General features: G+C 38.9%; 1 pseudogene across 1 annotated transcript; it reads right to left on the reverse strand.

The window, feature by feature from the left end:
* Window positions 1-5,430: 5,430 nt before the first annotated feature.
* Window positions 5,431-6,192, reverse strand: LOC309800109 (large ribosomal subunit protein eL18-like; annotated as a pseudogene). The gene has a single exon. The product of its transcript is annotated as a large ribosomal subunit protein eL18-like (transcript).
* Between the last annotated feature and the right edge of the window lie 650 nt (window positions 6,193-6,842).

A 6,842-nucleotide genomic window follows, 5' to 3' on the forward strand; every position in this document is an offset into this window, starting at 1 on the left:
GTGAAAACAGTATCTTCTTCACTGCGTGTTATTAGAAATAATTGAAAAACAAAACAGAGAAATGTAACATGCTTGGCACAGAGTGTAGCCAGAGCTTCACACACAGCAGGTGCTAGGAAGATGTGTCCCTTCCCTTCTGAGGACAATCACTGAAGTCAAACATGACTGCACTGGAGTCAAACATACCTGCAGGTATACCTGCATACCTGACTGAAGTCAAACATACCTGCACTCATACCTTGACCTTGAAGTCAAGACCAAGACTGCGTCCATCAGGCTCTGGTGTCAGACCATGGGAGAAACTCAGCTTCACTACTTACTAACAATGTGACTTAGGAAAGGTCCTTCACCTCTTTGCATCTCAGTTTGCTCATCTGTATAATGGGTTATAACAAAGTCGACTTCATAAAGTTGTTTGGGACACTGAATGAGGTAAATCATGAGAGTTACTTGGCATAAGACATGGTCCATATGATCTCAATAGATGTTAATGAGGAGGAGGAGGAGGATGATAAGAATCCCCAAGAAGGCTGCCTGGGAAGGTGTTGGCCCAGCCTTCAAATCCTCTGGTCCTTGTCCTCTTGGCAGGGAGTCAGTTCCTGACAGATCAGACCTGAGCAGGTTAATGTGCAATGGCTTCTCCCTCCCGTCTCCTTTTTTAGCACAGATATCTGTCCTAACACCTCTCATTATCCACTTCATCAGTCTCAAACCATTGGCTAATTGCACTCCCCAGCACCCCCCTCATTCCCTGCCTCTCCTACAAGCTCAATAACACACAGCTGCCTCCTTCTTTGGGGCCCCACTGGGAAGCTGTAAACAAAATATAGCAGGCGATACCCCAACTGCCTTCTCCAGGCTCCCTTTCCCCCATTGGCCCCCTGCTCCTCTCCATCATCCCCACCTGCAGGAAAATGGCCCCACAAGAGCCATGTGTGGAAGAGGGATAAGGGAAATGGAGTTGCAATAAGATTTCATGGTTCTCTCTGGCTTTTATGTCTGCAGCACTCTAACTCCTAACTGGTTGTGAACCTTGAGAAAGGAAAACACAGGAGCTTGACATTTATCCCAGCTTTCTGCCAGTGGGCACTTGCAGACCTCAGCACAGAGAGTGGCGCCCAGAGAGAGAGCAGAAGTCCTGCTGGGGGAAGAAACAAGAGACTGACGTTTGAGGCAGCCGGGGCAGCTGGAATTTGTGGGGCAGGTTATAGGAGAGTTGGAAGAAGCACAGAACAGGAGAACCAGGATCTGTGTAGGGGTTTTATTGAGTCTTTGACTGGGTACAAAGCTGGGTACGTACAGAGTGAGAATTTGTGCTGCCTGACAGAGAACAGCTCCCAGCATAGTGCGAGCCAAGCAGAGGTTTTGGAGGTCACACGGTGCTGGAAGATTGTGGAGTCTGACCATCCAGAGTGGAGAGATCTTCCTGAAAGGCCCGGGCATTCAGCAGAGACTCAAGGGAGACCAGATATTAAGGACTAGTCTATACTCACCCTATCAAAGCCTAAAACCAAGAAATGGCAGACCCAAGCTGATGTACCAGTACATTAGCTATGCCTCTCAGAACAAAAACACAACATTCTTTAAAGGAAGACAACAAAAATATAGACCTCAACAATACAGCATCCACCACATCAAGTATACCCTTTTTGTTATACAGGAAAATGTAACCCATAACCAGGAGAAAATTTATAAGTAGAAACAGACCTAAAGATGACACAGGTGTTGGAATTAGCAGTAAAGGACTTTAAAACTGCCATTATAAATATGTTTAAAGACTTAAAGGAGAGTACTATGTAGTGAATAAACAAATAGGAAATCTCGATAGAACAATGGAAACTACAGAAGGAACCAAATAAAAATAACAGAACTGAAAAATGCACTGTCTGGAATTAAAAATTAACTTGGTGAGTTAAACAACAGACTGGAAAAAATTTTTTGAAAGATCAGTGAATTTGAAAACACAGCACTTGAACCATGAAAGCTGAAGTACACAGAAAAAAAAGAATGGGAAAATGACCTGTGGAACAATACCAAGCAGTGTAACATAAATGGAATTGAAGCTTAAGAAAGAAAAGAGAGAGACTGGGGTTGAAAAAAATTGTTTTAATAATTACTGTCAAGAGAATGAGAAGACAAGCCACAAACTGGGAGAAAATATTACAAAAGATGTATCTCATAAAATATACCCAAAACTCTTAAAACTCAACAATAAGAAAATGAACAACCCAATTTAAAATAGGAAAAATATCTGAACAGAATTGTCAACAAAGATGATATACAGTGAGATAGCTCTATAAAACAACAGTGAGATATCACTATACACCTATGAGAATGGCCAAATCCAAAACACTGACAATACCAAATACTGGTGAGTTTGTGGAGCAACATGAAATCCTATTCATTGTTGGTGGGAATGCAAAATGGTACAGCTACTTTAGAAGACAGCTTGGCTGTCACTTACAAAGCTAAATATAGCCTTACCATATGACCCAACAACCACATTTCTTGGTATTTACTCAAATGAGTTGAAAACTTACACTTATCCCAAAACCTGTACATGAATGTTTATAGCGACTTTATTCGTAATTGCCAAAATTAGAAAGCAGGACTTCCCTGGTGGCACAGTGGTTAAGAATCTGCTTGCCAATGCAGGGGACATGGGTTCGACCCCTGGTCCAGGAAGATCCCACATGCCACGGAGCAACAAAGCCCATGCGCCACAACTACTGAGCCTGCGCTCTAGGGCCCGCAAGCCACAACTACTGAGCCCGAGTGTCACAACTACCGAAGCCTGCATGCCTAGAGCCTGTGCTCTGCAACAAGAGAAGCCACCGCAATGAGAAGCCCACGCACTGCAACCAAGAGTAGCCCCGATTCGCCTCAACTAAAGAGAGCCCGCGCACAGCAATGAAGACCCAACACAACCAAAAGTAAATTAATTAATTAAAGGAAAAAAACAAAATTAGAAAGGAAACAAGATGTCCTTCAATAAGTGAATGAATAAACATACTGTGATACACCCAAACAATAAAATATTATTTAGTGATTAAAAAAACAAGTTATCAAGCAGTGAAAAGACATGTAAGAAACTTAAAAACATTACTAAGTGAAAGAAGCCACTCTGCAAGGCCTACATATTGTATTATTTCAACTATATGACATTTTGGAAAAGGCAAAACTATGGAGACAGTAAAAAGGTTAGTGGTTTCCAGGAATTAGGGGGAGGGAAGGATAAATAGGTGGAGCACAGAGGATTTTTAGGGCAGTGAGACTGCTCTGTATAATACTGTAACGGTGAATACATGTCATACATTTGTCAAAACCCTTAGAATATATAACACCAAAGAATTAACTGAAATGTAAACTATGGACTTTGGTTGATAAAGATGTGCCAATGTTGATCGTTTTTAAAAACTTTTTTTTGGAGTATAGTTGATTTAGAATGTTGTGTTGCCTTCTGCTCTACAGCAAAGTGAATCAGTTATATATATACATATATCCACTCTTTTTAGATTCTTTTCCCATATAGATCATTACAGAGAACTGAGTAGAGTTCCCTGTGCTATACAGTAGGTCCTTTTTAGTTATCTATTTAATATATAGTTGTGTGTATATGTCCATCCCAATCTCCCAGTTTAGCCTGCCTGCCTTTCCCCTCAGTAACCATAAGATTGTTTTCTACATCTGCAAGTCTATTTCTGTTTTGTAAATAAGTTCATTTGTACCATTTTTTTAGATTCCACATATAAGCAATATCAAGCAATATTTGTCCTTTTCTGTCTGACTTACTTCACTCAGTATGACAATCTCTAGGTCCATCCATGTTGCTGCAAATAGCATTATTTTGTTCTTTTTTATGGCTGAGTAATATTCCACTGTATATATGTGCCACACCTTCTCTATCTATTCCTCTGTCGATGGACATTTAGGTTGCTTTCATGCCCTTTCTATTATAAATAGTGCTGTAATGAATATTGGGGTGCAGGTATCTTTTTGAATTATGTTTTTCTCCAGGTATATGCCCAGGAATGGGATTGCTAGATCATCTGGTAGCTCTATTTTTAGTTTTTTAAGGAACCTCCATACTGTTCCCCATAGTATCAGTTTACATTCATGTATCAGTTTACTTTCCCACCAACAGTGTAGGAGGGTTCCCTTTTCTCCACACCCTCTTCAGTATTTACTGTTTGTAGGTTTTTTTAATGATGGCCATTCTGAGTGGTGTGAGATGATACCTCATTGAAGTTTTGATTTGCATTTCTCTAATAATTGGTGATGTTGAGTATATTTTCATGTGCTTTTTGGCCATCTGTATGTCTTCTTTGGAGAAATGTCTATTTAGCCCATTTTTTGATTGGGTTGTTTGTTTTTTTGTTATTGAGCTGCATGAGCTGTTTGTATATTTTGGACATTAATCCCTTGTCAGTCACTTCATTTGCAAATATTTTCTCCCATTCTGTTTGTTTTCTTTTCATTTTGTTTATGGTTTCCTTTACTGTGGAAAAGCTTTTGAGTTTAATTAGGTTCAATTTGTTTAATTTTGTTTTTATTTTCATTACTCTAGGAGGTGGGTCAAAAAAGATCTTGCTGTGATTTAGGTCACAGAGTGTTAATGTTGGTCATTAACTGTAATAAATAAACCACACTGATGCAGAATGTTGATGGTGAAGGAGGTTGTGTGTGTATGATAAGAAGGGATATGTGGAAACTCTGGACTTTCTGCTCAAGTTTGCTGTGAACCTAAAATTGCTCTAAAAATAAATATATTAATTTTTGAAAATACTGAAAAAGTTTCATATATCATGAATATGTCCACCCACAAATCCAAGAAGTTCAACAAACCCCAAGCAGTGTAAACACACACACAAACACACACAACACCATCAAAGCACATAACAAAATTTCAGAAAAAAAAAAAGAAAAGCAGCCCCCTCTCCCCTGCAAAAATGCCTACAGATAGGAGAATGAGATAAAAATATATGACTTATCACTGATTTACCACTAGACACAAGTTAGAAGGCAAGGAGAACTTAAAGTGCTAGAAAAAAAAAAAAAAACTATCACCCTAAAAGCCTATATTCAGAAAAAAAATCCTTCAAAACTTAAGGTGAAATAGAGACATTTTTAAATAAGCCAAAGCTGGGAGAATTCATCACTAGCTGATCTACATTATAAGAAATGTTAAAGGAAGTTCTTTAGGTTGAAGAGAAATGGTACCAGATGGAAACTAGGATCCCCATCAGGGAATAAAGTACGCCAGAAATAGTAATAAATATGAGTCAGTGTTAAAGACTTTTCTTAATTCTTAATTTCTTTAAAAGAAAAACTACTGTTTAGAGCAAAAAATGATACTACATTGTGGGAGTTAACATATGTAAAAATAAAAATAAATATCAAAAATAGAACAAAAGAGGGAGGAAATTAAAATCTACTGTTGTAAGATTCTTACACTGTATGTGAAGGGGAATAATATTAACTCAAGGTATACTTTGATAATTTAAGAATGTATATTACAATTCCTAGAACAATCTTTTTTTTTTTTTTTTTTTCACCATCCAAAATCTTTTTAATAACACGGTAGGATCTGGGGTTAGTTTTTGTAGCCACGGCTAGCCCATCGGCCTCCGGCATGCTCAAATTTCCGGCCCTTGGAGCATACATAGGATTTGGTGTGGCTATGCGGGGTTCCTGGGGCCTTGCTGAAATGCCTGTACACCTTTCGGCCCTTGTGAGGACCAGAGAGGAGGACAGTGCCACAGCCCTTGGGGGAGTCCAGGGCCAACTTGTCGAAGGTGAGGATCTTGCTCCCGGCCTTGAGGATGCAGCTCCAGGCTCAGCTGCTCACTCGAAGAGCACACACCTTCAGTTTGGGCACCTCCTGGACATGCACATCATCGGTTATAGTCCCCACAACCACAGCTCTTTTGCCTTCCTGGCCAGGAAGCTTCATCTTCCAAATCATCCGGGAAAGGGACAGAGGTGGCCAGTTGGTGTGACTCATGAACAACCTCTTCAGTACAACTTGATTGAAGGTGAAGTTGGTTCATCTGGCCAGAAACCTGTACAGCTTGACCAACAGCCTTAGGTAGATGTCCTGGCTCTTGGGCTCCTTGCGTGGAAACTTTCGGTCCTTGTTGTGCTGGATGTCAACTCCCATGATAGCTCTTCCTCCTTAGCCAGGTCCAGAAAGATAGAGCTAGAACAATCATTTAACAAGAGATGTAGATTTTTTAAAAAAACTTGATGAGATAAAAATAGAATACTAAAAATTCTCAAGAACCCAAAAGTAAAAGGAAAGGAGGGAAGAAAATTTTAAAATAACAAAGTAGAAAAACAGATATCTAATGGCAAAATGGTACTTTCAATCCAACCAAATCAATAATTATATTAAATGTAAATGAACTAAACACTTCAATTAAAAGGCAGAAATTATCCGACAATAAAAGAGCAAGACCCAATTATATCCTTTTATAATAAGACACACACTTTAAGTATAAAAACACAGAGAGGGGAGGGATAAACTGGGAGATTTGGATGGACATATACACACAACTGCATATAAAATAGATAACTAATAAGGACCTACTGTATAGCACAGGGAACTCTACTCAGTTCTCTATAATGACCTATATGGGAAAAGAATCTTAAAAAGAGTTGATATATGTATATGTATAAATGATGCACTTTGCTGTAGAGCAGAAAGTAACACAACATTGTAAATCAATTATACTCCAATAAAAACTTTTTAAAAAGATTTGGGGCAATTGCAGTAATGACCGTAGATTAGATTAAAATATTGTATTAGTGTTAAATATTCTAAAATTGCTAACTTTTTGGGC

Source organism: Mesoplodon mirus, assembly GCF_964341445.2.
Source record: "Mesoplodon mirus genome assembly, chromosome: 3".
Classification (NCBI taxonomy): domain Eukaryota; kingdom Metazoa; phylum Chordata; class Mammalia; order Artiodactyla; family Ziphiidae; genus Mesoplodon; species Mesoplodon mirus.